General features: G+C 46.0%; 1 protein-coding gene across 1 annotated transcript in view; it reads right to left on the reverse strand.

The window, feature by feature from the left end:
- The window catches only part of LOC122797753 (trafficking protein particle complex subunit 9-like), a 3,992,710-nt gene that overhangs the window by 3,649,407 nt on the left and 326,606 nt on the right, over positions 1-16,697 (reverse strand). The gene's annotated exons all lie outside the window — the stretch shown is intronic.

Genomic DNA, 16,697 nt, shown 5'->3' on the forward strand with positions numbered 1-16,697 from the left:
GGCAAGGACATGGCCCCAGTATTTCCCACATTAACAGCAACTTCATAAATACACAAACTGCGTTGACATACCTGGGTACTCAGGTTGATAACACTGTTGAATTCAGCCATCAAGTAGTGGAAGTAGTCAGAAAAGTCTTGGACGTGGTTCAACACATAGGTAAAGGGACTGCATCCAAACAAAACGTGGACATCTCTGAATAGCACTCAGTCAGCACAATACATTATCATCATGGATGGTCTGGTATGTACCTATGCAGACATCTCTAGCAAATGGAAAGGCTACGTTAACACCCCCAAAGGTTATCCATGGCCTTCAACACCTGCTTCATGCAGACTGCCTCGAATCAGTACTGCCCCACTTGGTGTCAGACAGGTTGTCCAGAGTTGGGCTTTGGCATGCACAGATGGCCTTCAACAGCTGCCCCATACATGAGAGTCCAACTCTGTGCCTATTACCAGCACAACAGGCCTGAATCACATGTGACAGCAAAAAAACCTGCTGGAGAGAGAGGTTGGTCTCCCAGAGGCTGCCCTGTCTCAGGAATGCACTTCCCATACATGTCAAACAGAGTACCATGCAGACCCTCATCAAGTGCATCCATGATGAGTGGATCGAAAACCAAAAATATGTCCCAGGGGTCCAACCTTTGCCCATCAATGCCAGGGCATGGGTGCTTGATCCATTAGTTCTGTTGGTGATAAAGTAATGGCTAGGCTTGTAAGGGACCCAGGGCCAGTACTCTAGTAACCTTCTATGGATCTACGAACCTACGATCCTACTGAGCTCCCAGGTGACATGTATAAAGAGTAGCATGCAGTGTCAAGGGGTATGCATGCAAGATTATGCTGTCTGCCCCCATTAACCCTCACATACTGTTCCACACATACACACCTAGATAAACATGCACATATACAGCCATATTTTGGTGAGGAAAAAGTCTCTGCATTGCCACTACGCCATCTTGAGCTTCTGTAATAGCAGCAGGTCACCATGACACACAGACACCTGGAACAGAAACAGAATAAGGTCTGTCAGACAACAGTCAGCAGTACTAGCAGCAATAAAGCACCATGGCACAAAGGTACATACACTTTGATGTGTACACACCACAATTGCCAGCCGACAGCACCTTACAGGTCATAACACTACTGCACTAGAAACTGCCATTAACTGCACTATATTCACCCTGTGCATCACACACATATTAGCATGTCCCTGCATTGATGGTATGGATAGCAGAGATGGGGCACAGGTATCATCACATGCACAGGGTGTGGTGTGAGGTTGCCAAAAGCCTAGGCTGTGCCATGCAGTTGACATGTGTGTGTCTGGAGGGGTGCTGGTCAGCTAGGCCATGGAGAGGAGCTGTGCGTCTCTGCTGGTGACCTGCCTGTGAAAGTGCTGAGTGTGTGCATGCAAACAGTCAAGGCATGTGCTAGCCCTACACGAGGGTATGTTGGACAGCTGTGGACCATGCATGGCAGAATGTACAGTTCACCATCTCCAGCCATGAACATGGGAACTGCTTCTGCCAGAAATGGCACTGGCACCACCATGCCCAGGGCCAGATGTGGTACTACTTGCTGACAGTGGCTGGTGTCTGCTGGGTCTGTGACCTTCACGGGACTGACAAGTACCGGCGTGGCCTGCCACGCACAAGTGTGGACGGCACTCCTTAGGTAATTAGCACCGGTGCTGCGCAACAGAATTAACCGACTGCATGCACTGCCATGTGGGCTCTCAGCTGGCGTGTGCTGTCCCTATGTCAGAGCCATCAGGCGCCCTGCCACACATGTTCCCAGGCAAGACATTGCAGTGAGGCAAGGCATTGTCTCACCCCACCGTCTATCCACACCAGCGAAATGGCAGGCATCACCCAGGCGCCGCCGGAAAGTCATGCATGCCGGGTACCGGCACTGATGACCCTGAGCATCCATATAGTGTACTTTTCACAACATGCCTGTGCCTCCATGATGGACTGACATGTCGGGTGACGTGCAGTGACACCTCTGACAGATGCTGGATGGTCAGCAGTACTCTGTCAAGCACCCCTGTCAATCTGACTGTGTAGGACCTCGTCAGGTCTCTGGCTAGTGTTTACAGTCACAGATGCCATAGTCCTGCAATCCCTCTTCATTTTCCGCCCTCTGATTTCCCTAATATGCTGATTGGTGTATCCTTCGGGCATCACACTGACTGTCATTTAGGGACACTGGGGATGAGTGAGATGACCCAGCCATTGGGACATTTCAACTTCAACAACCCTGTGCTCTGTGCAATATTAAAGTCCACTGTCCTTGACATCAGGGTTGCGAGGGAACTGCTCAACCCACTTGGTCCTGTGAGGGGTTGACAACATAACTAATTCCTGCACTATAATGTCTGCGGATCCACAGACACACACACACACACACACACACACACACACACACACACACACACACAAGTGAGGTGCCACAAAAGCATTATACAGATCGCACCTTCAGACTGATACCATGCACAACACACAATCAGACCACAACAGACACACTCTGTACAGGCCCTCAACAACATGCAGTGCAGCTAAATCCAGTTAATCTTGCTAGTACTTTACACCTGTGAGATACGTGACAAGTCAAACTATGTGATGGGCTCTCACCGAAAACACAGTGCAGCTGTTTACACAATAGTAATGCACCCCTGTTTAACAGACTGACTACAACTTTACAAAAATACATGCTAATATGTTACAGCTACTAGAAATATGCTACTGTGCTTACCAATGTGATTCACTACAGTGAAACCCACCACAAGTGAACATGCACGTATTGCAATATGACTAAGCTTAACAGTACTGCCCATGGTAAATTGTCAGCCCTTAACATGCCTATGGTATAATGAGCCACAACAAGACAGTTCCACACATCGGCTACAAGATGATAGTCCCCAGCCACACCAGAGGTACCTATGGATTTGTGGGGGAGAGGTCGTGTCAGCAAACATGTGGCATTCGCACAGGATATGTGCATTTATCAACATGTACTGTACAAACTGTGATACTACCCACATTTCTGATATTCACAATATATGTGCACATGTGTGCATTACAAAATCCCACCCAGAAATGCAGATTGACCTGACATATGTGTACAGATATGCAGAGACTGCCACTATGAATGCTACAATATTAATGGGATGACCACTGGAGGCTTACCTGGATGCTCCTCGGCTGTGGAATCTGTGCCACCCACCACTTCCACTTTGCAAGAGTTTCTTGTGAGCTGGTCGCTGAACCCAGGTTTGCCAGGAGCTCCTCTGTGGCTGAGAGTGGGGATTGTGTAGCAGGCCCTCCCCCAGTGCCGGCACAGACCCTGGCCACAGCTGCGGCCCTTTGTCGTACATGATGTATTATATCTGTAGCAGGGAGTCGGACCTGTTCATAGCTCCTGTCCTGGTTGCCCACGTCATTCACCATTGCTAAGAGGTCTGCCCACAGTGGAGTGCGTTCTTGCTGGTTATGGTGAGTCCTTGTCAACAGCACCCACTGATGGAGTCTCAGGGCATCAATAATAGCAGCAGTCTCAGCTTCTGAGAAAGGTGGATTACGACGTCTATATATCCCACCTGACTGACATGAAGAGGGGAACACATCACAAGACCGCATACATTGCTCACCACAATGTACACACCCTGCACATCCACAATTGCCACCACTATCCACCGCTAACTCCCACATCAAACCCCATCACCACATTATGTATGTGGCTATCAGCAACATTGCAATACATCATACACTGAACCCCGATAGGAGGTGTTCATATGCATTTACCTATTGCACCTATTACTGCTTGTTCATAGCTTGTCTACATGACATGCTGTTGTGTCAGCCTCCTACTGTTATAGTAAGCACCTGGGCTGTTGGCCCACTCTTAAGGTCTCCCTGGCCTTCCACCCTCAGATTTTGGAATATATAGCTGGACAATGTCCTACAGCTTCTTCTGCCAGTGTGGTTAATGTGGGTGCTGTGGCAGTGTAGCACCTGTCATGTAAACGGATGGACAACCATCTACAAACACCACCAAGAAACACACTGTGCAACAGATGCGATGACAGTAGGTACCTGCAGTCCATTCATCCTCCCTGTCAAGGCCACATATATGTCCCCAAACAGGTTAACACAATCAGTACACCTCACGCCACCACCCACACCTGCATAACACACACATACGCACACACATGCAGTGGACTTCAACATACACATCCACAAACAAAGGGAGACCTCCAAGGCAAAGCCACCGCAGATGCCACAGCCATGCTGGCATATACCACACATGGCACACACCTGTCTCCCACAAGCGCTGAGCATCAGCACATTTCAAACATGTTACACATAGAAGACTCATTGTGAGACACAGTGATGTGCCTCTCACCTGGCTATGTGGATGGTCACAGTTACTTGCGAGTCAGGTAACAGACTCCACCATATCACATATACGTGCTGTCTCTCACCAGATTTCCATCATGAGTCTGTCACAGTCCATGCTGGTGTGCCTGATTCTCAGATACATGTTCCTGGACTATGCAGTGAAACATGAAACACACTGATTATGTGTGTCCCAGGTGGGTATACTGACCTTATGCAGCATTCACCCCAGACTGATGGCCAATACATTCAGGACATGACTGATATTAATATGTGGCTTTTTATCACAATATTCAGGACAATGCCCCTGTGACCCTGGGATGCCATCAACAGACCACAATGCCCTGCAACAGATGACGCACTCCATCTGTCTCAGCGCTATTCAGGCATCTGGCAATGCTTCTAGCCACCCCTATAGTGCCTTTGAGGGTTATCACCACCAACATACAACTCTCGACACAGCACACACTGAAGACCATGCTGCTAAACCCAGATGTCTACGCCTGACTCTGCCCTCAATGCAAGCGTTGCTAACCCTGAAATGCTGACATCTGCAGTCACACACACATGGTTCATAACTGCAGAGAGCACCCAGCCCTACCTGGTCTACCATCCCGCATACAGTCCTTATCCCAGGGTGTGGGCAGAAATGGCATGGACCTTTGATTGTAGTATATGTGAGACACACACACAACTACCACACTGTACAGGCAAGTAAGATGCACGAGGACACCACATGGGCAGTTCCCCATTGCAAACACACCTCTTCAAATCATAGTTGATGCCGACCACCACAGCATGTGACCAGGAAGCCCATCCTGCCGCGGACATCAACAACTGTATTGTGATTTGGGTCTACCCAGAACCTGGGTCACTTGAATTGACCAAACATACAGTGGAAGAGCGTGCCATGCCAACACACACACAGCCAGACAGCCATCAGCGGTGGAATTACAAACACCTTGGTGCGGCTGAGGGGCTACCCCACATGAGGTGAAGATGTATTGCAGTTGAGATTACACACAACACAGGTTACCACTGTGGCATCTCTATAGTGTCATCCTCCATAGCTAAGCAACCATCATGTGGTCAAGTTTGCAACCACCATCTCAACAATACCCATCTAGCTAGGGTCACACATACACATACATCTTCAATATGGAATACAGCCTCCTGGTGGGTGGTAGCATACACACAGCTTCACAGCCCCAAAGCCTCATGAGGACTGCCACCAATATCCACACATACACACATGTGCTAGATGTGCATTTGTATAAATGCATGCAGTCAAATATGCCAACAGGACTACATCATCCTCTGCAAGGATACATACCCCTGTCTTTGTAGACATCTACAATACATAAGTGTAACAGGGATGACATACACTGTCACAAGAGACAAACAAGCGGCAGGTTCCCATTTACAAGGAATATCTTGTTAGTGTCAACAGCAAATGGGATCACTCCTGAAACTGCACAACAACCCAAACCCTGTTGACATCCACTACATACAATCATCTACCATTCTGCACACATATGTCTGCAACATCACAGGAAGCACCTGCATCTGCTCACTTGTGGTGGCAATATGGACACCAACTATACCAGTGTTGTATGTAAAAAGCATACATGTCTGACAGAGTCTGTGCAAGAGCTTCACCCCCTGTCCCCCCCATCAGTGCATCAAGATGTCAAAGTCCCTCGTCCTTCGTCCTATGTAGGAACAGGTCACTACTGCCATGTAAAAGTGATGGTATACATTCACCATGGCAGCCTATCCTATGACAGGATGCATCCTACATAACCCCAAGCATAACTTGCATCAACATAATCCACTATATTCAAAAGGAGGCCTGACTACTGCCTTTGCCCCAGCCTTGTGAATGACAACCACTGTCACCCCTTTACATTACAAGTAGTGTGTCCATCAATCTGTCAAATTATACACCCATCAGCCTAACTTTCGCTGTTCTGCAAACCACTGCAGTTTATAATGCAGCTCATTAACGAGGATATTGGCAACCTCCACACACACTCCATCACGCACAGTTGGACTTGAGAGGATCATGTCTGTTACACTCGGTTGACCTCAAGCACAGTCACCAAAGCCATGGACAGGGGGTGACGGTGCACTGCCAACCCTGACCTGGAGAAGAATCTGACAGTATAATCCACCTGGCCAAAATAGGTCTTATGCTCCCAAGTATGCGCCTGTTACCACAAAGAGTAAGTTACTGGCCGGCGCTGACATGACCCACCACACGTAAAACATGGGGAATCCACATAAGCGGTTGACCGACAACTAGTGGCGGAACCTGTTGTACTATGTTTAGAGCCTCTATGTGTGATCTACATGTCTGTGGTGCAGGCACAGCCATTGCTTCTATGCACAACCATGTTTGCAGATGACTGCATGCTGTGTGCTGTCACTGGATTCCCTAGTGATGTGGACATCTGCCTAGGAGGGGTCTCATGCCAGATATATGATAATGCCAGAAACATGGCCTCAGACAGATACCAGGACATGCAGTGTCATGGACTCCAGGCCCGGACACCAGGAAGTACAGTGTGTCAACCCCATACAGGAGGTAATATAGTACAGTTTTGTACCTACCATAAATGTAGATGTTCGAAGATCCACATTGCTGCAGTCCTTACATTGTAGTCTGTCTCGGTCGTGAATATCAAAGTAGGCTGGCTCGGTCAAGCATTTGACTGACATCAGGGTGGCAAATGCTGACCGTCTATCTCAGTCTTTTTGCCCCAGATGTCGACTGAAATAAAGGTAAAACCAACAGACAGCAAACCAACAACCAACCATCCTAGCACTAAATATGTACAATATAAATACACTATTTACAACCCAACCCACACAAGCTCTAACTATGACAGTAGGTACCTGCAGTCCATTCACCCTCCCTGTCAAGGCCACATATGTGTCCCCAAACAGGTTAACACAATCAGTACACCTCACATACCACCCACACCTACACAACACACACATACGCACACACACATGCAGTGGACTTCAACATACACATCCACAGACAAAGGAGACCTCCAAGGCAAAACCACACATGAATGCCACAGCCATACACAGCATATACCACACATGGCACACACCTGTCTCCCACAAAAACGCAGGCATCAGCACATTTCAAACATGTTACACATAGAAGACTCCATTGTGAGACACAGTGATGTGCCTCTCACCTGGCTGTATATGTGGATGGTCACAGTTACTTGCGAGTCAGGTAACAGACTCCACCATATCACATATGCATTGCTGTCTCTCACCAACAGGTTCTGTCATGAGTCTGTCACAGTCCATGCTGGTGTGCCTGATCTCAGATGTATGTTCCTGGACTATATGCAGTGAAACGTGAGTGAGCACACTGATTATGTGTCCCAGGCGGGTATGCCCCTAGCCTTATGCAGCATTCACCTAGACTGATGACACAATACATTCAGGACATGACTGATATTAATATGTGGCTTTTTATCCTGCAATATTCCAGGGGGTTCCAATGCCTGTGACCCTGGGATGCCATGGTTAACAGACCACAATGCCCTGCAACAGATGGCCTCCATCTGTCTCAACTGGCCTTCAGGCATCTGGCAATGCTTCTTGCCACCCCTATAGTGCCTTTGAGGTTATCACCACCAACATACAACTCTCAGCACAGCACACACTGAAGACCATGCTGCTAAACCCAGATGTCTACGCCTGACTCTGCCCTCAATGCAAGCATTCTTAACCCTGGGAAATGCTGACATCTCTGCAGTCACACACACATGGTTCATAACTGCAGAGAGCACCCCAGCCCTACCTGGTCTACCATCCTAGCATACAGTCATATCCCAAAGTGTGGGCAGAAATGGCATGGGACCTTTGATTGTAGTATATATGTGAGACACACACACAACTACCACACTGTACAGGCAAGTAAGATGCACAGGGGACACCACATGGGCAGTTCCCCATTGCAAACACACCTCTTCAAATCATAGTTAGGTACCGACCACCACATGTGACCAGGAAGCCCATCCTGCCTACATGGACATCAACAACTGTATTGTGATTTAGGTCTGCACCCAGAACCTGGGTCACTTGAATGACCCAAACATACAGTGGAAGACGTACCCATGCCAGCACACACACAGCCAGACAGCCATCAACAGTGGAATTACAAACACCTTGGTGCAGCTAGGGGCTACCCCCACATGAGGTGAAGATGTATTGCAGTTGAGATTACACAACACAGGTTACCACTGTGGCATCTCTATAGTGTCATCCTCCATAGCTAAGCAACCATCATGTGGTCAAGTTTGCAATCACCATCTCCAACAACACCCATCTAGCTAGGGTCACACATACATACATCTTCAATATGGAATACAGCCTCCTGGTGGGTGGTATACACAGCTTCACAGCCCCAAACCCCTCTGTAGGGACTGCCACCAATATCCACACATACACACATGTGCTAGATGTGCATTTGTATAAATGCATGCAGTCAGGTATACCCAACAGGACTACATCATCCTCTGCAAGGATACATACCCCTGTCTTGTAGACATCTGCAATACATAAGTGTAACAGGGATGACATACCACTGTCTGAGACAAACAAGCGGCAGGTTCCCATTTACAAGGAATATCTTGTTAGTGTCAACAAGCAAATGGGATCACTCCTGGGAAACTGCACAGCAAACCCAGAGCCCACACTGTTGACATCCACTACATACAATCATCTACCATTCTGCACATATGTCTGCAACATCACAGGAAGCACCTGCATCTGCTCACTTGTGGTGGCAATGGACACCAGCTATACCAGTGTTGTATGTAAAGCATACATGTCTGACAGAGTCTGTGTAGGCTTCACCCCCTGTCCCCCCCATCAGTGCATCAAGATGTCCAAAGTCCCTGCGTCCTTCTCCTATATGTAGGAACAGGTCACTACTGCCATGTAAAAGTGATGGTATACATTCACCATGGCAGCCTATCACATGACAGGATGCATCCTACATAACCCCCAAGCATAACCTTGCATCAACATAATCCACTATATTCAAAGGAGGCCTGACTACTGCCTTTACCCCAGCCTTGTGAATGACAACCACTGTCACCCCTTTACATTACCGTGGTGTGTCCATCAATCTGTCAAATTATACACCCATCAGCCTAACTCGGCTGTTCTGCAAGGCCACTGCACAGTTTATAATGCAGCTCATTAACAAGGATATTGGCAACCTCCACACACTCCATCACGTACAGTTGGACTTCATCGAGGAAGGGATCATGTCTGTTACACTCGGTTGACCTCTGACACAGTCACCAAAGCCATGGACAGGGGGGTGACAGTGCACACTGCCAACCCTGACCTGGAGAAAGTCTGACAGTATAATCCACCTGGCCAAAATAGATGTATGCTCCCAAGTATGCATATGTTACCACAAGAGTAGAACACTGGCGCGCTGACATGACCCACGTAAAACATAGGGGAATCCACACCAAGCGGTTGACCGACAACTAGTGGCGGAACCTGTTGTACTATGTTTCGGCCTCTATGTGTGATCTACATGTCTGTGGTGCAGGCACAGCCATTGTTCTATGCACAACCATGTTTGCAGATGACTGCATGCTGTGTGCTGTCACTGGATTCCCTAGTGATGTGGACATCTGCCTAGGAGGGTCTCATGCAGATATATGACTAATGCCAGAAACATGGCCTCAGACAAGATACCAGGACATGCAGTGTCATGGACTCAGGCCGGACACCAGGAAATGCAGTGTCAACCCCTTTGGGGAGAGTAATATCCCCATATATTATCACAGTACCAACAACATCCTAGGCACGCAATCAGTTGTGTGTAATCTGTTCACACAGGTCTATGGCAACATGACATTTCACCAGAATGTTGCTTCTGTTCTATGGTAAACCTTCGACATGGCCCACCTCATACTTACGGGTATGTCATCCAGGGACATGGGGTCCTAACATCCTTGAATTCCCCACAATAAGGCCCATTATTGTGTAAAATGCCCTATTTGTCATTCACTTCACAAAGCACATGCAGCAGCTGGGGACATTCAAGAGGTTCCCCACCAGGGAGTACCAGGGCCTCAAACATCCCCCATAAACAGATAGGCTACAAGTCAAACCCTGTACCTGGTTTCATACATACGCCTCAAAGATGACCTCTGTCTGGCATGCAAGGCAATCATGGACTCCACATTGTTGGGACTGCTGCACAACTACAACTCAAGCTCCACTCTATTAACACAGACACCCACCTTCAACCTGGTGGTGTGTGACATTAACTGGTCTTCTTGGCAGCTCAGATGTGTGTACCACACACTCACCCTGCTGTGGAATGGTAACCCTGTCCACATCAGGCAGGTTAGCTATTTACACCTTTGCAGGCAGAACCTAGATAACTGGATGGTTAACTGCACATCCACCCTTGGGATACCACCTGTATCTCTGTTGGATAAGGGCATCAGGTGCTGCCTTGCATACACATGGGCTAACATCTGGGCACTCAGGGCCCATAGTCTAGTAACCTCGTATGGTCCTAGTTATCGCTTGTGTGCTGTGACAGAGTGTGTTGAGTCTCCACACCCTTCACTGCCATCGACTGTGGTGTGTCCCCTATGGGCAAAGTTACAGTGCCATGTCATACAGCCAACATCCGACAAATACGCGAGTGGTACTACAAGTGCATGTGGACATTTCAGCAACATCTGTGCTACACAATAACTGAGAACAGTGCAAATGTGGTGTATGTCCGACATCTGCAGTACCCAGATGTTTGCAGAATGTGTACATGTGCCTGATATATGTGGACCCCATACCAGACAAATGTAGATATCTTGAAACCAGTTGGACAGTATGCAATGGGTGTCCCCAGAGTGTGGGGAATGTGTCTGTGACATGCCAGACTCCTCGAAACACAGTAATGGTACATTAATATCTGGTACTGTATTAATTCCCCGACATTGTATGGTCATCAATATGTGCACACTGTTGCTGAGGCGGAGCCTGTGTACCCCCACTACTACTACTGCCTATAACCTGCTGTCCTGCTGCAGGGGGTCACCAGGTATGCTAGCCATGGCTGTCAGGTACTAGATACAGGTGTGGAGTACACAGTGAGCTAGCCAGGGTAGTCAGGACTAGTCAGCGACACCTGGACAATCTCTGAACTAACCCTATACGACATTCACAGACCGAGAGGGGCTCATGACACTACATTTTTATTTTATTTATTTATTTATTGACATTTGTTAATCAGGTTAGTCCAACTGAGCTAGTGGCCCATTTTCAGTGGAGACCAGAGGAGAAAAGCTCCAATAAAACAGAAAAAATACAGTTTACAAGATAAAATGCAAGAAGTAGTTATATGTATAACTTTGTACTTGTACATTCAACATATGGAGATTAAACAGAGATAAAAGTTCTTAAGTCAAGGAAGAAAGATATTAATAGTTGAGCAGTGTAACTAAGTATATACATTATTTACATCAATTCAAGAAAAAAAAACTTCAAAAGAACTTCAACAGTGGTGGTTTAATATCATTTGAGTAGAACGTAATTTCTGAGGCGGAGAAATGCCTATATATAAAGAGGAAAGGAAAAAACTGAAGTAGTGAGGGGGAGTTAAGTTGGGGCTTGACAGGGGCAAGTTTTGGAGTTAAGTAGATGAAGTTTAAGTTTCTCTATGAAATGAGATGGGTGTACTATACTGCATATTTCTCTATGAAGTTTATTCCAAGCTTGAGCCATAGAGCACTGATTTCTTGGGATAATATATTTGTAGTAAATGCTGGTTAGATGTCCTGAGGGTACGAGGTGGAGAGTAAATGGTGATGAAGGAAGAGAGCAGGACATGCAGCAGGTTTATAAAGAATAGTGCGTATCATTTGAAGTTGAGCTAATAACAATAGATGTGGGAGTTCTAGCCAACAGAGAGTTTAGAGCAAGGCAGTGGTGTGTATTGTAGGGAGGGCTGGTGATGAATCGAGCTACCTTATAATAGGTTTTCTGGAGTTTGTTTAGGGTAGTAGTTTGTGTATGTGTGAGCACAGGGGCAGCATAAAGAAGTGATGGGAGAAGCAGAGCTTGAGCAAGGAGAGTTTGGAGTTAGTTGAGAATCTTTTGTGACGGTATAGTAAACCGAGCTTTTGATTTGTCTTCTTGATGCATTGTAGGATGTGTAAGTTGAAATTGAGTCCATCATCAATAACACCACCTAGGAGTTTGGTTTGGGATTCGGGTTTAACAGTACTGCTATTTGAGGAAGTGATGGCAAAGTAGGATTTGTGGTGAGCTAGAGATTGAGGGAGAAATAGTAAGAGTTTGGTCTTTTTAGGGTTGAGTATGAGTAGATTAGTAGATAACCAGCTTTCTGTGGCTAGGAAGACCTGCTGAGTGAGGTCATGGAGTTCAGAGATGTTATTTGAGGTAGAGATCAGAGTAGAATCATATGCGTGCGTATTGTATGAGGGAAGATGTATTGCAAGCTGTATGAAGATCATTGGTGAAAATGTTAAAGAGAGGGGGCCCAGGATGGAGCCTTGTGGGACCCCTGTTGGGACAGGTAAGAAAGGAGAGGAAGAGGAGAGCCATTTTACTGACTGTTGCCTACAAGATAAGTAACTGGAGAACCAGGCAAGGGAGTTGGAACTCATATTGAGATTAGCAAGTTTGAATAGTAGGAGAGTATGGGAGACTGTATCAAAAGCTTTAGATAAATCAAGGAAGAGACAAGATATCAGTTTGTTATTATGTAGGGTCTCAGCAATGGTATGAGTGAAGGACAAGAGGGCAGTAGTTGTGCTGCGGTTAGGACGAAAAGCATGCTGGGTGGGAGTGAGCAGGTTATGATCAAGGAGATGTTTGAGTAGTTGTGAAAGGATACATTTTTCAAGTATCAGAGAGGGGGATAGAAAGGCTATAGGTCTTATAGTTAGATGGATCAGTTGAGTTACCACCTTTATGCAAAGGGATAGTGTAAAAGGATTTCCACATTAGAGGGACAGTAGACTCTTGTATATATCTGTTAAGTATGGATACTGGGCAGGCAATGGAGTCTGCAGCAAGTTTAAGGAAGGAGAGAGGTAGGTTATCTGTAGAGGGAGAGCAAGGTTTGAGCTTTTGGAGAAGTGATCGAATGTAGGAAGTGGAAAAAGGGTGTAAAGAAAAGGGAGTTTGTTAGATGGGTTGGGAGGGGTTGTCAGAGGAGTAGAATTACAGCTGGGAGGCATGAGTGTTTAAATAGTTTCAATGAAATGTTTATTGAGCAGAGTAGCTGTTTCAAGAGGAGTTAAGTTAGGGTAAGAGGAGGGGTTTACAGGGGAGCCAGGAGAAAGGATTTTATTAATGGATGTCCAAAACGTTTTAGGGTTGGATTTGTTATTAAGTTGGGCAGTGTTATAGAAGGACTTTTTGTCATTATTGGTATGCTTTTTAATGAGATTTCTCAGACACCTGTAGTTGTGCAACAGGAGTAAATCTTTAGTTTTTATCCAAGCTTTCCATGCTTTGTCTCTTTCAAGCATAAGAGATTTAGGTTTTTTTTGAAAGCCAGGGGACATGGATAGATTTTAGTCTGATTTTCCTGGAAGGGGAGAGTGAGTTCAGGGTGTCAAGGAAAATACTATTAAATCTATTTATGGTATCACTGAGAATGATTTGCTTGAGGATGGACCACCCTATGGATGATGAGATTGAATTAAATTGGGCTAGGTTGAAGTTGTTGAGTTTGCGACAGTCTCTATGGAGGTGAGATTTGGAAAGTTGGAGGGGGTGTCAAAGGACAGAGGTAGGTAGGTGGGTCACTAAGTTGGTCTGGGTGTGCTGTAGGAATATGGTATAGTGGAGGGGAGTTGGTTAGTATCCAGTCAATTATCAAGCCAGAGTTTGTGTTTTTTGTAGACGAGTTGGAGATTACATAAGCTGGTGAAAACCATGTAGATTTATACCAAGTTGGGGAGAGTCAATTTTCAGTTTGGACCAGTCTATGTTGACATCACCCAAGATGAGGGTTTCATGTGGTATGTTTTGGGAAAACCAGAATAAAATTATCTCAAGGATTGCTAAGTTTCCTGGAGGGATATAGATGGAGGCACAATAACTATTTTTTTATGGCTATTGAGGTGGTAATTTAGAACGAAGAGTTCTGCAAGATGAAAGTCAGGGAAGGGTGTGGAAAATGGAGAGAGGTTGAGAAAATGTGAGTATAATATGGCTACACCACCTCCTTTTTTTGTTCTGTCTGAGTGGTAGAGGTTATAACCCAATGGGAGTATTTCCTTACTTGAGATATGTGGCTTAAGCCACGTTTCAGATAAAGAAATATGTGGGGTAGTATGGGCTACCCATGCATGGAATTCAGTAATTTTGCTGGTTAGCATCTGAATGTTGAGGGCATATATGAATAAGTGATTAGTAGGTGAAGAGTCTGGTAGAGTAGGCAGGCAAGAGAGAGATGTTAGAGGGAGTAGGGGAGGTATTAGCTAAGGGAGGGGGTGGTTGTAGGGAGAGTTTGAGGGGCCAGGGTTAGGGTGGATATTGCCAGATGCAAGTAAGCTATTTAGTAGACAAACTTTGTAGTAATGGCTAGGAGTAGTTTATGTAACTTAAGTTTAGGTTTATAAGTAGGAGGGTATTGCACTCTGTATAGTTTGTGATAGCATGAGGTGGGGAGATTGAAAAATGTGGGGGAAATATAAAAGGAGGTTGCATTATGGTTGTTGGTAATACAGGTAGGAGAGATAGATATTGGGCTAGGAAAGTAGTTATGATAAGCTGTTAGAGTTGAGAGTAGGAAGAGAAGTGAGGTGGAAATTATAAGGTGTTTCATTGTTTATGAGTGGGAAGGGAGAGGAGGCGTGGCTGTAGAAATTGTTAAACTGAGGAAGTAATGAAGTAGAAAGGGTTAGTAGGAAGTTGTTTCTTACTGGAAAGGAAGGGGTGGGAGTGTATGTTATAAAGGAAATTGTAATGGGGTGAGTGGGAATGGGGGTAGGGTAGGGGAGTGAAGTGAGCTCGAGCATAGCGAGGGCAAATGGAGCGGGGCTAACACCCAAGTCACAGTAGCACATACAAGAAACAAGAATAACAATCAGTGAAATCAGTAAAAAAAAGTAGTATGACAGGCTAGGGAGGAGGGAAAAAGGTGGTTGGTGAAAAAGAAAAGAGAAGAGAAGGTATACTGAATCAACATCTTACAAAACAAAAAACAATAGGACAGGAAAAGATCATGAAGATTGGCAGCAGCTAAGGACACATGTAGAGTGCTCGTAGCGGAGACCAGAAGCGGGAGAGGAGAGAAAAATCAAAAGGTTGAGGGTAGGCTTTGCTTGAAAGAGGGCAGTCCAGGCAGATAGAAAAAAATCGTAAAAAATAGAGTTAGAGACATAGAATACATGAACTGCCAGTGAAAAAGGAAGGGGAGGGAAAGGAACAAAGAAGGGCAGGACAAAGAAGGAGGGTGGAATAATAAGCATAGAAGAGAGCATGGTGTCTAAACTCTGGCAGCTGCTGGGTGTCTCTACTAACCAGCTAGTTCCACATAGCGAACAAGCACATTCAAAAACAATTAATAACACCAGTATACGTTAAAGAGATGACACAACCTGCTGCATAAAAATGCAGCTTTTGATGCAAGGTTGGCACTTATGGTGTGATGTGATATACCACTAGTATCCACCAGTAGTTACTGCTGTCACTATACAACAGACAATCCAGTAGCATTTCTTACTGGGCTGACCTGCTGAAGGACTCAGGAGCCAAAGCTTGCCATCTTAACAAACCAGAGCAAAAGGCATGAGTATACTGCTGTTGCTAGACAGCAGTTCCTTGTCAATCCTTCATTCAGAGTTCTCATTGAGACCTACTGTTGAAAGTCCTAGTTCCCATGACTGCATCTCCCCATTTGCATTACATTATGTGGTTAACTGTGACATACCTGGTATGACTCCTTACTCTCTGGCAGGCAGAAACTACTTCAGTATTTTTCCTTGAAAATCACTGTCTGTCTTCAAAGAACTCACTACCTTGGGCATGAGTGCTGCTTTGGCGAACCACTGGTGGGTGTGACTGCCATTGATTGTGTGTACACCATCTGGATGTCTCACTTGCTAATAGCTATGTGGCCCATGCTGGGATTGCTGCCATTAGCCAATGGCATCCTTGGCTTGGCCATTAATTAAGGCCTTGATGTAGGCTGTGTTTCTTACTGGTTGTAGGGTATGCTTGATGGTGATGGTGAAAGGCAGACAGA

The sequence above is a fragment of the Protopterus annectens genome, chromosome 3.part1, assembly GCF_019279795.1.
Source record: "Protopterus annectens isolate FY-2018-M chromosome 3.part1, PAN1.0, whole genome shotgun sequence".
NCBI classification, from domain to species: Eukaryota; Metazoa; Chordata; order Ceratodontiformes; family Protopteridae; genus Protopterus; species Protopterus annectens.